At 49.7% G+C, this 17379-nt stretch overlaps 1 long non-coding RNA gene across 2 annotated transcripts; it reads left to right on the top strand.

Annotated features, from left to right (window-relative positions):
- The first annotated feature begins 7711 nt into the window (after positions 1–7711).
- LOC139706692 (uncharacterized) lies at positions 7712–16695 on the top strand. 2 transcript variants are annotated; one of them, XR_011708286.1, is made up of 4 exons: positions 7712–8002; positions 15572–15654; positions 15923–16048; positions 16358–16695. It is a non-coding gene; the product is annotated as an uncharacterized lncRNA (long non-coding RNA). The 2 variants fall into 2 exon arrangements; XR_011708285.1 differs by having other exon boundaries at positions 15572–16048.
- The last annotated feature ends 684 nt before the right edge of the window (positions 16696–17379 follow it).

The following is a 17379-nucleotide window of genomic DNA, read 5'->3' on the forward strand; positions in this document are numbered from 1 at the left end:
GGGTGCAGGGAAAGCGTTCTGCAAAACTCAACATTTGTTCATGAGAAATAGACTCACGTAGGGGCACAGACAGGAACTGCCTCGATTTGTCTGTGGATAACTAGAGAAAACGTACAACAGATTATCTTTAATGGTGAAATATCAAAAGCTTCACCTTTGAGACTGGCAGCCAGCCGAGGACCTCTGTGACCTCACTATTTCTATCCTCCCCTACATTGGAGGTCCTGCCAGTGCAGTAAGGTAGCGATCGGAAACAAGATGTGGGATCGCAGAGGAAGAAATAAAACTGTCAGCGTTCACAGTGACATGGGTAGATAGAGAATATATGGAGGTATGTAGAACTTTTAAAAAGTAAAAAAAAAATAGAAAATTAAAAAAGAATTAGGATTCAGGTAAATTATTCATAACAATAAGCAAGTTTAACAAAGTTCCTTGATATAAAGTCTATACACAAAACTAAATTACCCAACAGAAAAAGGAACGAACTCAAAGATACTTGACAGAATGTTCAAATGGCCAATAACATAGGCAAAGATGCTCACCACGTTATAGCACCCAGAAAAGAGCAGGTCAAGGGCGTACTGAGAGTGCGCAGCGCGTTGGGCAGAGGAGCAGAATAGACAGCGTCCATGCAGAGAACTGCTGAGGGAGGAGGGTGGAGGGAGCTCTCCTCTGCTCGCCTGGCTCTGGGAGGGGGAGAGGCTTGGTCTCACCGGCTGAGTGGGCGAGGGGGCCCTCCTGCTCAGCAACCCCACTCCTGGTGGAAATCAGCAGGAAGGCAGGTCTCGTCCTCCAAGAGACTGGCCCAGGACCGTCCCAGCCCATGGTTCAGAGCAGCTTTGGACAGGAGGCCACCTACCCACCCACCTGCCCACCCACCTGCCATGGAGTGGACTCTCGGAGACGTTCTCTTCACACGATAAAGTCCTGTTTTGCCAGTTAAGGGAACATGAATGACTCTCCCAAACCTAAGGACCAAAAGAAGCAAATGTTCAAGAAGATGCATGTAGAGCGCCATTTATGTAGATTGTAGAGGACAGTAACTAGTGTTGAGGGAGCCTGGCTTAGGACGCAGGACTGAGGACGGGCCAGGACACAGACGTGCTGTTCCCTGAGCTTACCGTTCTGACTTTACAGTTCCCCGTCAGTGTGGAAAGTTCACAGTAAAAGTGCTCACAAATCACAAAGCCCAGGTTTTAAAAATGCAATGTGATTTGAGCGCATGGTTGGCGATGTTCAGGTGTCTATCACGAGCCAGGAGACTCCGGAGCAGGGTGCCTCGATGCTGGGTGCACCTGTGTGCGGTAGTTGGTGGCCATGCTGAGACAGCGCGACTCCCTGGTGAGGACAGAGGGCGGCTGATCAGCCATCCTGATCCTCTGTGTGCAGGGCACTTCTCCCCCTCACCCCTTCCCTTTTCCCTCCTTTCTTCCTTCCTATGAACAGAAAGGTCAGAGATAAAACGTTTTGACACATTTTAAAATTTCCTGCTCACTTGAGACAACAGGAAACAGCAGAGGAACCTGACTTAGAATAGATTTTTGAGTACCAGTTGCAATCGTCAAGGTTAAAGGCAAAAGATGTGCATATTCCGTGATCAGGGGAACCTCCCCGGGTGGAGCCAACACACAACTTCTGTGGCTCCCGGGGAGCTGCACCCAGGGAGCTGCACCCAGGGCAAACCCGTACCCAACTGCCTTGCCCTGGGATGGCCAACAGACTGGGAGTCGTCCTCCTAGCTCAAAGTGAGGCCGGAGGCCTCAGCAACTGGGCTGACTGCAGTGGCAGGCCGGGCTCGCCTCTGCTTCTCTGGGAGCCTGTTGGTCATGTCGGTAGGGGGGTCTGCAGGTGTGCTGGGGCCTTCCGAGCTTCTGGGGTCTGTCTGCACATGTCAGCACTGTTCTCTCCTCCGCCCTCTTGGGTAGGAAGACGAGTTATTGCTCCCATCTGCCACACCAGGAAACCCAGGTTCAGGAACTGCCTGGTGGCTTAGGGCACACAGCAGGTAAGAGAATCCCATCTGCAGCACGTCAACCCAGTCCTCGGCACCCTTATCTTGGTGGTTCTCAACTGCTGGTCCTTGGGGTGATTCCGAGGGGTTCAGGAACCTGTAACAGCAACCAAATAATACACACGTCTTACTGCCATTTTTATAGGCATGTATTTTGCATGTAGTGAAAGACAAAATCTCTCAATGTCATTAATAAAACCACAGTGCCTTTGTCTTCTTTTAATAGGTAGCTTCACAAATACTTATGGAGCACCTGCTATGTGTCAAGAAACCTGGGAGATAGCACTGGGGGTTGAATCCACGTGCCACTAAGCTACAACCCTAGTCTTTTTTTTAATTATGATTACTATTTTTATAGATTTTGAGGTGGTCTCATTAAGTTGCTGAGACCGGTTTTGAACTTATGATCCTCCTGCCTCAGTCTCCCCGTTGCTGGGATTAGAGGCATGCGCCACTGCCCCCAGCGGAGTTTATGTTTTTTTTGTTAGGAGAAAAAGTTGATCAATGAGCCAAGCAAAGCTGAGAGAATGTGAAGTGTGAAGGAAACAAGGCTATCCAGGGGAGATGTCCTGATGGAGGTGAGGGCTCTGGAGAAAACCCAGCACGCCACAGAGCGCCCCAGGACTCAGAGGTACAGGGGACGTTTACAAAAGGCCACATCCATTCCTGAGATGTTGTCCCTCCACAAGTCCGGGTGGCAGGAGAGAAGTGATTTCAGGGGAAATGCTTTGTAAATGAAAGATGATAAGGACAGTCACACAGGAGTTTCCCTTGATTCGGCTGGAATCACACTCGAGAGTCTGACCTGACTGTGGTATGCATTTAATAAAGAAGGGACGGTTTATGGAATATGATCAAAATGCTTTTGAAGCGTAAGTGGATCTCAAATAATAGGCATTGCCCAGAGGTATTGATTTTACAGACAAAATGTTAAAGTTGTAAATTTAGGACTTTGAGTGGGCTTTAAAAATGTCTACTGAACAGAACAGACACTCGACTGGCTTTCTCGCCCAGGGATTCTTACCCTTCCCATCATGTCACAACGAGTCTGTGGGTGACAGTCAACCTGGCTAGTTGCACTGGGCAGGCTGATAGAGGGACGGCCTGCCACCAAGATATCATCAAAGAAACAGACATTTTAATTTTGCTCAAGAACAATTAAGTACAGATCATTTTTGCTTTCAGCTAAAGATTTTTCCTGGCCAGACTCTTCTCTAGTTGCATAATAAACAGTCGGCGCCTCATACTTGAGATTATTTCCACGTTGGTTTTACAAGCTATAGCTTGTCCTCTAACGTAAAGCACAGCCAGTTGTAAACCGAAGCTTGGGGAATGGAATGTTCTCTGGACTTGGAGACTCAATGTACTTGGCCTTCCTCTTTTTAATGTAGAGCTTGTCTAAACAAATTTAGCCCCGTCTCTAACTAATCCCAGTTAAGACAAGGAAATGATAAGGTTAGCATTGTGTTTAAAAGGCTTAGAGAGAGACAGAGGCAGAGATAGAAAGAGGGGGACGGGTGGTGGGATAGGGAGCAAACTCCACATTTTTGGCAAAACCAACCTTATTTTTTTATTTTTCCAAAGTTTTCAGAAATCGCCATTTCATGTGGTAGTGGTAAAGGCACAGATTGGTCTCATTGCCCCTGTCCAGAAGAGGGGGCTGGACCTGTAGGCTGGTGTGGGCCCTTCGGCCAGGGAACCTCACACTGCTACCCTGGCTGCAGCAGCCCTGCCAATCACACCTGGTCATCTACTAGTGCAGAAACAAGGGAAATTTATTTTTCACAGTGCTCTACACAGTGGAATGGTTCTGGACAGTATGGAGCCTGGCCCACTGCTGTTGAAGGCCAGTGTGGTTTTCTATAGGGCCCAGGAGGTTGTCTTCAAGGAAGGCTCTGAGAAAGTGTGCCCCCTGCTGGGGAGGCGGGGTCTTGGTCAGCCTACTCTAGTCTGAGGTGTCCTGGGGAATCAGGGGGACAGGGACCCGTTCTTTCAGCCCTATTGCGGTGACAGTGGGGACACAGAGGAGACAGCCCTAGGGAGAAGCCGCCACAAGTAAGGTGCTTCTCCCTGAGGGGCCTCTGCCTATCTCTTGGGCCCTTACAATGACGTAGACTTGTGCTGTCCCCATTTTACTTTATTATTTTTTTTTTTGTATTTTGGGGGGTACTTAGAATTGAACCCAGGGGCCCTTAACCACTTAAGCCACATCCACAGCCCTTTTTATTTTTTATTTAGAGACAGGGTCTTGCTAAGTTGCTTAGGGCCTTGCTAAATTGCTGAGGCTGGCCTTGAATTTGCCCTCCTCCTGCCTCAGCCTCCTGTGTTGCTGGGATTATAGGTGTGCACCATTGCACCCTAGATGTTGTCCCCATTTAGATGGAAGGGAACTGAGGCTCCCAGGGTGAAGTGGCTTCCTGACGGGTGGATAAGGAGGGGATCTACAGAGGCTGTCTGCCTCCACAGCTTGTGTGTGACATGCCCAGTGTTGGGTGGGTGTCCTCTCTGCTCCCTGTCCCTTTGGATGTGTGGGAAAGGGGTTACCCCAGTGCCCAGCCATGCAAGGTTCTAGAAAACGTGAGCTCCCTTAAATACCAACTCCCTTTACTCAATGAGGACGGAAAACAGCAGAGGTGAACAAACCTAAGAAGTGTGACAATAGGTAACACGTGGCTCTCACTGCAAGCACTGTTTCCAAAGACGACTCAACTGGGTGGGAAAATGCACTTCCATTCATGGGATCAGCAGAGAAGCCCAAAGTGAGAGAAACCTGAGCCCAAGGGCACTGTCAGCTCTCCCCACACACAGCCTTCCTCCGTTGGATCCTGAGCCAGGCCAGGCCCTGGGCAGGAAGTTGTGAATCAAGGAACTTGCGTCCAGGTGGGAATCAGAAAAACATGGGCCCCCCTGCAGCGCTGGTGTGGGCTGAGGGGAGATTCTTGGGTGGGGCCTCCTCATTTATGTGAGGCAAAATAGCAAACCTTGGTTGGCAGGAGCCCTGGAAAAAAGAAGAGAGATAAGCCTATGGCTTGGATCTGCCCTGTGGCAGGTGACAGTTATCACCTGGCCTGAATCCCTGGGTGTGATCAGGGTCAGATCTCCCTCGGGGCCTTGAAGGTGCTCCCTGGATCCTGCTGGGTCACGAGGCGCCTGCTCTCTGCTCCCAGGGATAGAGGCCTTTGGTCTGGTTACTTGTGTCTGTCACCAGATACAGTGTGGCACCCAGGAAAATAAGACAATGGCTCTTGGCAGAAGGGGTGGGTAAACTGTGGTGGGAGGGTCTGGCTGAGCAGAACTGAGTTTGGAAATGATGGGCTGGGCTGGGGCATTTCAGGGGGATGGATGCCTAGCCTGAGAAGAGTAGGGAAAGCGCAAGAGGGAGACGGAAGGGGTAATTTGACAGCTCTGAAGGAGCAGGGTAGACCAGATGTCCCAAGTAGGCTTTCCAGGTGTTGATAGAAGGAACACAAGGGATAAATGGGGCATGTAACTGAAAAGTGCAGCAGAGCTCCGAGCAGGGCACTGTCCTCTGACCACCCCACCAGGGATGCCCTGCTCCCCCTGCATGGCATTTGTTTGCTTGTTAAGTTGGCGGCAGTGAAACCTCTCCCTCCCGCCAGCTTGCAGCCGTGGGCATGAGTTTTAGAACTATAGCTGCAGAAACAGCCTCATTGCTCATGGTGCCCGGGTCAGTCCTGGGTGGTTCTCAAGATCTTCCTGGACATCCAGTGGATACTTCGCAGGCAACGGGGGTTTAAAATCCCTTCCTGTTTAGCACACCCAAGGTGGTTCTGACTCAAGGCTGCATACACACAATTAAATGGACTGGCTTTGTTTTTACAGTTTTCACCCACCCCTTTATCAGGTGGGACCCCCCCCCCAGCCCCCTGCAATAACCCTAAGGTGAAGTCCTCACTCCCAGGCCCTCCAAACAGGGCTGTATTAGGAGGTAAGTTCGATAAGGAGGTAGTAAGTTGACATGAGGTCATCAGGGCAGGCCCTAGTTCAGCATGATGGTCCTTCAAAGAAGAGGCCATCAGGACAGACACACCAGGGGAGGGGGGGAGCCAGGAGAAGATGCCATCACGGAGCCAAGGAGAGAGGCCCCAGGGGAACCAGCCCCGAGAGACCTTGCCCTGCTTTATCCTCCAGAACAGTGAGGCACTAAATGCTGCCGAAGCCCACAGTCCACGGCGGCCGAGCCGGGCACAGGCTCCTTGTTCCCTGTGAGCAGTGTCGCTGCTGTTCCTCATCATCCATCGCATTCCTGCCGCAGGACCCTGCACTGGCTGTCCCCAGGCTGCTCACAGCTCTCTTCCTGGCCTGCTGCAGGACTTCCTGAGGTCCCACTGGCCACAGTGCCTTCCCTGGCCCCTTGGCTCCCGCCTGGCTTTTTCCTGGGCACTTGAACCACCTCTTCTCGTGTCCTGTTGGTGGTCTGTGTCCCCTCACCAGACATGAGCCCCTCGAGGCCGGTCCTGCTTGCTGCCATACCCCAGGCTGTCCACCCGGCTGACGCAGCGTTTTCTGTTGTTGGATAGATGAATGAACGCAGCGCTCCCTGGGACCGTGGGTTAACTCTGTCCTCCCAAGCAGCCCTGTGAAGTGGCACTTTTGTTATCTCTATTGGTGAGCACAGAGGATCAGTAAGGTCCTCAGGCCACATTTTCTGCTTGGAGAATGTAGATGTGAATCCAGGTGGCCCAGCTCTAGCATCTTGGCCCAGAAATCCTCTATCCCAGACAGAAGTGTGGGGCCTGTTCACGGCAGAAGGACATCCGGAGTGGTCACAGGCAGGAGCTGGAAGTGCAGACCCAGTGGAGAGCAATTTGGGACATCTGTGCAGGAGCAATGTTTGCACTGGGGAAAACACCCCACTGAGGCCTGGTCTCCACCCCACCCCCACCCCACCCCCACCCTTACCCCCCTTTTTTTTTGCAAGGGGGCGATCCCTGCCCATATCAAATCACATATTTTCAAATGCGGCCACATTTCACATCACATACATATGCATTTGGCTACAAATTAATGTGAAAGAATTTGTATACATTTGTTTAAAAAATGAGTTGTTTTATGTCTGGCTATGACGTTAAGCATTCCTGAGCATACAATCAATCTGTTATACTTGGGAATGCTTTCAAAGTCAGAAAATCGAAACTATATATTATTTTAAAATATAATGGAATTTTTTTGAACATGAAAGTCAGTTGTTTTGAAAGTCAATAAACACAATGTCATACACACAATTAAATGGACTGGTTTTGTTTTTACAGTTTTCATATCCTGGAGACTGTTTATCATTCTCTTTCTGGAAATCTTAAATAGTTTGTGACCCCAAGTCCATGGCTAACCTGACCCTGGGTGGGGCAGCCTGGGGAGGGGTCAAGGCTGTAAGTTCTAGAGCCCATGTCTGGGTCGGAAGCTTGGGTGGTCCTTCCTAGTGACCAGAGCAGGTGACTCACACACTCTTGCCTCCGTTTCTTCTGAAAAATGGGTGCAACTCTTATTGTAGGAGTTGGTGAGGGTCAGGGTGTTGATTTAGGCAAGCATGTGCCTGGAGCTCACTGCTGCCCGTGCAGGGTGTCAGGAGGTGTCAGTCAGGAGCAGCCTGGGTGGGGCCAGCATGCAGGGGCTTTAGGAGGAAGTGGAGGAGGAACTAGCAGAGGCAGGAAGCCAACTAAAGAAGACCCACTGTGAGCTTGTGAGGAAGTGGAGAGGGCTCTGGCCTGGAGGTGGGAGACAGGACGCCCGCCCAGGCAGTCAGAGGAGTTGGTCCACTGGAGGAACAGAAGGCACCGTGCACATGCAGACATCTGGGTGTGCAGTGGTTTGCTCATCAGTGCAGGACCTTGAAGATGCGTGTGCAAGCTGAGACTGCGCAAGAGGAGCTTGACAGTCCCTGGGGGATATTCCAATGGTCCGTGACCTTGAATGTGGGAAGCCAACTGTGAAACGCAGGAGGACCTTTTCAGCATCGAAGCCAGTGAGGGGGTAGGTAAATCTGGCATTTGGGAACTTGTAGTGGCACTCCTGTTCTTAAGACCACCCATATAAGTGAACTCCCGCCCCCCACTCTGTCCAGAAAGGTCCCACGCCACACCAGAGATGGCGTGACCCCTTAGGAACTGAGCAGCCTATCTGTCCCCACCTCTATCCTGTTTTGGTGAAGAATTTTCTATCAAAGTCTTTGGTGTATTCTGATATAAATAAAGCAAGAGTGAGCCATCTCCCGTCTTTGTTAGAAGCTGGACCTGTCAGGTCAGCTTGGCCAGTCGCTGCCCCTACTCTGAACCTATCTTTCTGTGTCCTGCGGTTATTTCGTAGTACTACATTTCTTAGTTTTATTTCTCAGCCAGTCCATCTCTCTGGAGGGGAATCCTTTCCCTTGACTACACTGCATGTGGACGAGACTTGAAAGCATTTTGTCAAAACATTTTTCTTTTAAATTTTAAAAGTTGTCTTCGTGTCAGTTATCAGCACATGATGAAATTAAAAACTGTTAAACCAATATTTATTTGATATGCTGTAATTAACAGTAGAGACATTGAGGATTAAAGTGTTTCATACCTTTGCGAAGAACGTACCACGAGTAGTTCAAATAGCACTTGCTGCCTCCCCTCCATATAGCTAATTTATGTATTTATTTGTTTATTTTCCATTCTGGGGATTGAGCCCAGTACAACCCCACCCCTTTGATTTTTTAAAAAATTTGAAACAGGGTCTCATTAAGGTGCTCAGGCTGGCCTCAAACTTGAGATCCTCCTGTCTCAGCCTCCCCAGGTTGCTGAGATTACGTCATGCGCCAGCGAGCCCACTCCATATACCATGCACGGGATACCAAGCATGAGTCTGCCCTTGGCCTTGGTGGACTGTACGCCTTTCTAGGTTTGGGTCAGCCTCCAACCTTCTATGCTGTGTGCGTTGGACGTTGTGAGATGTCCCGGAGAGGCCTTTTAATGTGAAGCTCTCACCAGGGTCCCCTTCTGCAGGGTGTCATCATCCTTCCCAAGACATGCACACCCCTCATGTCAGGAAGCCAGCTCTGCTCAGTCCCTTGGTGACACATCTAGAAGTCTCTGGAATAGCAGCCGCGTGACATTCCCACGTCAGCTCTTTCTTCTGGGACTCCATTTACATCCGACTCCAGTCTCACCTCCAGCTTCACCAGTTCTTTCTGTTGTTGCTGCTGTACCTTTCTTTTGGGGCCAATTCCCTGTTTCAACTCCCCACCTTGTTTTGTGAACCATCATGTGTGTTATCCGGGGGAGACACAGAGGCAACGGGACACTCAGTGGCTGAGGTGAGGGACCAAACGCCAACAGAATGACAGGTCGCTGACCTGGGGAGCCCCTGTTGGCTGAGCAGTGATTTATTTGCAGACTGACATTTGAACTTGCCGTTGGAGAACTAGTGTCACTCAGCTAAACCACGATGCACTGCAGTTTGCACAGTTAGGAACACGCGACGACTGCGGCCATCTACTTTCCAGCATAGAGGACTAGAGGACGAGTTAGTGACTGCTTTATAAAATGGGATGGTTGACCAGGCTCTTAGCACTGGCTCCTTGCCCTGGAGAGCGCATTTTCCCCTCTGATGAAAGAAAATGACCAGAGTCCTATAAAGTAGCACTAGCGTGAAGGTGTTGTCCGATGACTTTGGCAAATCACTCAAACTCTAGCCTTGATTTCCTCTTTTTTTTGTACCAGGGATTGAACTCAGGGGGCACTCGACCACTGAGCCACATCCCCTGTCCTGTTTTGTATTTTATTTGGAGACAGGGTCTCACTGAGTTGCTTAGCGCCTTGCTTTTCACCATGAGGGTTAAATGGGGTGATATACACAAAGCATCTTCAACAGTCTTGGGACCTGGGAAGAACTCTGACTGTGAGAATTGTTATTTTTATTTCTTCACAGAGCTAAGGTTGGGCACTTCCTGAGTCCCAGGACAAGGCTGAGCACATGACAGGCATTGCTTTATCTAAAAGGGGGTTCTATAGTCTCCACGTTACAGGTGAGAAGACTGAGTGTGGACCCAAGTCCATCGATCGCCAAGGGAAGCTTTTGATCACTATTACATTTGTTCAGTCATCAGACTCTACTGGCACAGATAACCGTTCCTGTATATGCTTTCAGACACATACACATAGACACAATGTCCTACCTACTTTTTTTTTTTTTTATCATATGAGATGTCCGGTCACAGCTATAACTGGTTTCATGTTGTAATCACATAATGTCCCAAGAATTCATCTGCCCACATCCTGAAAAGCAGATTTCTCCTCTCTTATGTATTCTTTAAGATTTACAGAAATTTAGGTGACACAGCATGGATCTTATCACAAAATCATAAGCTTATCACCCTAAAACGATGGAAATAACTTAGTTCCATCATAATTTCCGGGCAGCTTCAGATTAAATTTCTTTCAATCTACTCCGACATGTAAATACTTCTCCAGGGGAATCATTGCGTTTGGCTTTCTAATTTGATTTGGAGGGAGAGGAAGTGGAGTCTGTCGGCCTCCTACAGAGCAGAGTGCTTGGGTGCGCTTGGGGGTGCTCGGCTCTCCGTGGGTGTTTTTAATAAGTGAGTTCACCTGATCGCGTTTCCTCTCCACTAAATAAGAAAAGTCCTACCCTAATGGGCTTAATCTTTCTAAATTATTTTCTGGTTTTAATTGTGCTGTTTCCCACAAGCACCTAATTTAATTATAGGACTGTGATACTTTTCTGTGAAAAACCTGCTTGCACATAGGAATGCTGGATTCAGACGTTCAGAGGAGGGAGAGAGTGTGTTTCTTCATTGTCTCAAGAATGAGTAGGAAAATGCCCCGAACGCTCTCCGGCCTCCATAGCTCCAGTCTTTGGAAGGTGTGGCATGACAGGGAGCTGGGCCCAGTCAAAGGCTGAGAAGCCCCAGCCCTCTGGAGATACGTCCAGGTGCAGCCTGGAGACACTCTGCGAAGGCTGGGGTGGGTCCTCCCATGCCAGGAGCTGGCGTGGCTTTGAAACCCACCTACTTTTGCTGAAATGTTAGTAAATTGACTGACTGATGACCCAGCGTGAACTCAGGAAACGCACCTGGTGGATAAGGAGCGTCCTGGCATGCCATGCCCACTGGCTATGCTCGCAACAGCTTTGAAAGATGTCGTGTATGTGCAACACACGGTGAGCGCATCTTTGCTGGAGTGAAAGCAAAAAAATGGATCTTCTTACTTGGGACGCTCTTAGCTCCAAGGACACTCACTGCACCGACACAGAGAGGAAATCCCAGTCTGTAGGCAGGAGGCTCCTGCCAGCCTCAGTGTCCCCAGAGTCCTGTCGCACTATGATGATGGTGCATAAGGAACCACTTGGGTTGGCCCCAGAAGGGGTGGGCACAGTGGGCACCGTCACTGGGCTTCCTGTGGGAGAGGAAGGTGGCCGGCAGATCCCTTGCACGGCAGTCCAGTGTGTGCACTGAAAAGCTTGATTTGGGGAAAAAAAAGAGACAGAAACTGACACAATGAAGGGGGAGAACTGCATCAGCAGCAATGGCTGTTTTGATGACAATGATGATGACATTCTTGGTTTAAGTCAATTTTAGAAGGAACAATTTCCTTAAGAAAGAAAACCCAGCAGATCAGTTAGCAGACTCTGGGCTCATCCACATCAAGTGAAGAACCTGGTCAACCTCTGGTCTTTCCTTCTCTCCTGGAGCAGGGTTCCTTAGACATGTTGGTAGAGGCTCCGTCCTTCAGGATGATAGTCTGAAGATGTGTCCCAGGAAGAAAATGTCTGAATAACCACCTGCCGCTGCCTCCTTTGTCTCTCTCCTTAGTAAACCCTTACAGAGACCTTCCTAGGCCAGAGATACTGCTCTAGACAGGGGTATCTAGCAGGCTCAGTCTTTGCTTTCCTCCTCTTGCTCTCTAGACACAGCCGAGAATGCAGACCCTGGGAGTGGGGGGCGTGGAGACCCCACAGTCCCCATAAGGGCAGAGAGACTCCTGCCCTGCACTTGCTGACCGAGGGCGCTGAGAAGTCCCGAGACAAGGAACCCGCTCTGTCTATTGATCCCATCTTGCCAGACCTTTCTACATATGTGCTTGGATATCCCTCAAAACAGCCACAGTCCACACTTGAAGAAACCCTACCCTTTGATAGCCCAAGGGCTCAATCGCAGTTGACCTCGGCTGCCCTCAGGTAACTGCCTGGAGGCTCTTGTCTTGGGGCCTGGGCCACATCCCATGGGTCTCTGGAGCCCTGGGTCAGGGCTGCTGGGAAGTACCTGCATTTCCCTTATCCACGTTGTCCCCACACCTGGCGTCTGGACAGTGTGCAGCAGAGACCAAACAGTGTTGTGCTACAAGGACAGGTAAGACTTGCAGGAGAATCAGAGGCAGGGCTGGGGACACATGTGAGTCACACAGCAGGCAAGTGGGTGGTATCAGCAGGGAGGAGGGAGGGGTCGGGCCTCGAGCATGGGCCTCTGCAGCTGGAAGCAGCACTATGTGCTCTGAGATCCTTTCCATTGGTGGCCACACCCCACCCTCCAGCCTCCAGCCTGCACAGGGCCTGCCCTGGCCCCTACCCATCCTGACCCCTCTGTCTCTTCCCATTGAACTGCATCCTTCCCTGTTCAGCTTGCTCCCTTCTACTATTTATTAATGTGCTCCTTCACATCACATCTGTTTCCTGCTTCAGAGTAGCCTCCTGGAGGGCAGGGTTCAGTCCGATTTTGTCCCCAAAGGAGATTCAGGCTATAGTGACCGCCCTGTGGGAAACAGACTCTGACATATGTGCTGGGTCAGTGGACGGCTGTGGGCCTTCGCTGGGTGCCTGGGAGGACCAGTTCCTGCAGAGGAGGCTGCTCTGAAGTACTCCTTCACTTCTTCCCTGATTCTTGTTACACTGTGGATAACGGCAGGCTTTTTCTCCTGTCACCTGGGGCTCTAGGAAATGTTGAGAAGTCCACAGGAGGTGGGAGCTGTTGGTGGGTGGCCAAGAGCACCCTGCCTCAGGGAGCAGTGGTTGGGTGGTCAAGAGAGCCCTGAGCGGAGCTTCCTCCACATCCAGAGACTCAGGTACAGCCCAGGACACAGGAGGGTCTATCCCCGGGCACAGCTGGTGGAGAAAGCAGCTTCCCTGGGCCTGACTTTCTGAATTCTAGAACTGCAAGGTGAGAACAAGAGGAATCTGGGGAGACGCTGATCCAACATGTGTGTGTGTCTCTCTTGGAATGTAGGATGAGAGGGCTGAGGGGTGAGGGGGTGTCCTCCTCGGCACCCGGTCAGGACCACAGGCCTCCTTGGGCCTTGAGATTCCAAGCTGTCATAAGTTGGGCAAGCATGGGTTCTTTTATCCCAAGCTTAGTGACTAATGTCCATAGCACACAGGTCACGCATCACGCTTCACACAATGGTATGTATGGGTTACAGTGGACTAAGAAAGGGTGACAGGGCCCCAGGAGGCTGTTCTCAGAGTGAAGGCAGGGAGCAGGTTCAGATGCAGAGTCACTCCAGGTGGCCTGATAGGACTGTGAACCAGTCCAGGAGCTGTCCAGGGGACAGAGCTGTCAGAATGCAGAGCTCTTTGCAGGCTGGGGTGCGGACAGCAGCAGTTTCAAAGTGGACCATGCCAAGCAGGTGGTACAGCTAAGCCAAAGCCTGCAGACAGAGAGCCAGAGAGAGGTTCACTGAATCTGCAGGAGGGGCTGGTGATGGGTCACGAGTGCCACCCAACCAGACTCGTAGCGCTTCTCTTATATGGGTTTCAGGTGAGGGGGCTACATCTGGTGAAAGTGATAGCTCAGGATATGGCTCTGACGCTCCGGTGCCTCCATGTGCTTCTGAGTGAGTCAATAAGTTCCCAGGTTCTGACCTTTATTAGCACAATTAATTCATCAGTTTGCTCCTTATGATGGTGCTGTGCAGCTTTGGGGGCAGGGGTCATTCCTTTTGATTAAGTTGTGTTTGTTCAGCGTCTGGTTCATCTATTTGCCCAGATGAGTTACCAAGTCACTCTGCCTTCGAACTTGTAGTCAAAATGGAGTAGCTCAGGACCAACTGGACTAAAGAGGGAAGAACTCAGGGCTAGGTACAGCCTGAGAGCTGCTGTTCTGTACGTCATGGAATGACTCGGAGCAGGCACAGCCTGCGCTCCGCTTACGGGTAGATAAATTAACTCAGGTCGCTATAGTTTGAAGGTGTCCCCTCCAAAACTCATGTTGAAACAATCTTCATGGTGGCAGCATTGAGAGGTGGGGTCTTGTGGGAATAGATTGAGTTATGAGCGCTCTGCCTCATGGGTGGATTAGCAGCTTATAAAAGGGCTGGAGGAACCCTTTGCCCTTTGGCTCCTTCTACCATGTGAAGATGCAGCATTCCTCCCCTCCAGAGGATGCAGCAACAGACACCCTCTTGGAAACCGAGACCAGCCCACTCCAGACACCAGACCTGCCAGGGCCTTGAACCCAGAGAAATAAATTTCTGTTCTTTATAAATTACCCAGGCTGTTACAGCAGCACAAAAACTAAGAAATAATAATGTAGTAAAATACTATGAGTCCTTTATGTTCCAGGCACAGAACCCATCCCAAATACTTTACATGTATTAATTCACATCTTTCAGCCATCTCAAGAGGTAGCTTTCTTATTATTTCCATTTTACAGATGAAGAAACTGAGGTACTGAAATGTTGAATGAGGAGCCCAAGGTCACCATACTTGTAGCTTGCAGAGCTGGGATTTGAACTCAGAAAAATCTCCCTCTAGAAACGACATTCTCATTCACTTAGTCTGGGCTGCCTTTTTCTGTAGGGTGTGTGTTTTAGTCATCTTTTTCACTGCTGTGACCAAAGGATCTGATTAGAAAAACTGTTGAAGAGGAAAGGTTTATTAAGGGGGTCAAGGTTTCAGAGGTCTCAATCCATAGAGAGCAGGCTACAATCCTCTGGGCTCAGGGTCAGGCAGAACATCATGGTGGAAGAGTTTGGAGGAGGGAAGCAGCTTGCATAATGATCAGAGAGCACAGAGAGACTCCAGTTGCCAGATACAAGCATATACCACAAAGCCACAAAGCCTTGACCTATCCCCGATGTCCCACCTCCTCCAATCACACCCCACCTGCCTTTAGTTTTCACTCAATTAATCCCATCAGGTGATTAATTCACTGATTGGGTTAGGGCTCTTAAAACCCAATCATTTCTTCTCTGAGCCTTCTGGTATTGTCTCACACATTGCTTTTGGGGTTCACCACATCCAAACCATAACATTGTGTATTCTGGCTATTTAATCAGGAATGTTCTACCACTGCTTTCCTTTCATTATTGGTAAGAAAAACAGAAAGAAAAAAAAAATTTTGATAACCAGGTACTTATTCTAAATATAATGGCCAAAGATGGTTTTCACATAATGAGCTATAAGGCATTTAAATTTCTGAACTTGAATTTAGCAATAGATCAAAATATTAGTGGATTGCTTCCCGTCCTATTTCAAACTGGGTTATGGTATAACTTAGAGCAATGACTACATTGGTTTTGAAATGAATATTTCTTTTTGCTTTTCTTTCTTTCTTTTTTACAGAGCGGGACTATTTCACTGAAGTGTACATCTGTTGTGAAGACTGTGTGCACCAAAAAAATAAGAGCATCCATGATCTCTTCCGCGTAGGTGTTTTCCAATGGGCGCCTGGAGACATTTGAGCAACATGGTTTGCATTTTCCTGCCCCTTTCCAGATTGCCCTGCAGAGAGGCCACAACTCCACATCTGCACATGGGGTGGGGGGCAGCGAGGCCGCTGAGGGCAGGAGGAGTGGGCCAGCAGATGTATTCAATGGAGGCTTCCTGGGGAGAGGGCTCCCAGTTTTTTTTGTTCTATCTGTAAAGAGACAGGACTTGGCTTCAGCCAATGCAGTAAGCTCTTGTGTGTCACAGATGAAGGTCACAGAGAATTTTCCAGGGTTGGAGCGAAACAGAAAAATAGGAAATGAAATTACAAGAGGATCTCACTTTCTTCTTTTCCTGCGAAGCTGGTCTTGAACTCAGGCATCACTGGGAGAGGTGCATGCAAGTTATTTTGTTACTCGTTTCATGGTTCAACCTCATACAACCTGGTTATTCTTGTGGGGTGGGGACGCTGGTCTTTTCTCATTCTTCTCATTATTCTTCCTTATTGTCTCAGTGAGAGCCTCAGCCCTCTCCTTGCCCTTCCTTTATAATTATGACACCAAGTACAGGTTAATTAGAAATTGGAAATGAATCCAAATATCTATGCCTCTAGATAGTTTATTTTATTCTTCTAGAGGATGGAGGCGCAGAAGATACTTTGTCTTATTGAAAAGACTAAGTAATTCGCCTTTAAAATTTCAGGTTTCAGAAACATTCCATTTTAGAAATCTTTCATTGAACAATCTGCAGACTTCAGCAAAATGTACGCGGCTTTGCTTCCAGAACTTCCTGCCTTAAATTGAACTTTTGGCGGTGTGGCCTCATTTTATTTTTTTAAGTTTATTTAAAGAGGCAGGACAATCCCCTGTATTCAAACGGTGACCCAAAGGACAGAAGATCTTTTTTACTTGCAAAAGGTGATCATAATTTTGGAAAAGAAGACACCAGGAAAACCAACCACCTGACCTCATTTGCATATGAAAAGACAACAGTGTAACTGGAACCGGCCTCCTTACGTGGGAGGGCGGAGAGGGGTCGGCCGGCCTGCCAGGTTTGGTCTTCTTACCTGGCCCTGGGGGCTTGCCCGCTCAGTGCTGCGCTGACCCCCGCTCTGCACCCCGCCGGCTGCCGGGCCCTCCTGCCCGCACCGCAGCTGCTTTCCCGGACCCGCTTCCTCCCCCGCAGCTGCGGGGCTCCAAGGCCAGGTCTGCTGGGCGCCCCCTCCTTTCGGGCCCTTTCACACCGCTTCGTGCGGGGCCTGTCATCTTGGCAGCGCAGAGTCCCCCGGAGGGCCCCGAGACAGTCCCTCTGCACCTCAACTCGCATAGAGGAAGGCTGGGCGTCGAGTTCCTTCGCCGGACAGGGCTCGCTCCAGAGTCTGGTCAGTCGGCGCGCCCGGGACCTGCCCGGCACCATTTGCCTCCAGCGCCACCACCTGGCCGGCGCCGGGACCACGTCCTCCCCGCGCGGAGGCGGGGACCCAGAGATGGAGGTTCGCCCCTCTCCAACGTGGTAAAGGACCATGACGGAGACTGTCGCTTACTAATGCAAGTAGTTCCCCTCTGAAAAAAGCACTGGTGTTATGCTAACACCAGTGCTTTTTTCAGAGGGGAACTACTTGCATTAGTAAGCGACAGTCTCCGTCATGGTAGTGTGAAATATGATATATCAAGAACTATGTAATGTTTTGAACAGCCAACAATAAAAAAAAAAAAGAAAAAAAA

This window comes from Marmota flaviventris, chromosome 8, assembly GCF_047511675.1.
Source record: "Marmota flaviventris isolate mMarFla1 chromosome 8, mMarFla1.hap1, whole genome shotgun sequence".
NCBI classification, from domain to species: domain Eukaryota; kingdom Metazoa; phylum Chordata; class Mammalia; order Rodentia; family Sciuridae; genus Marmota; species Marmota flaviventris.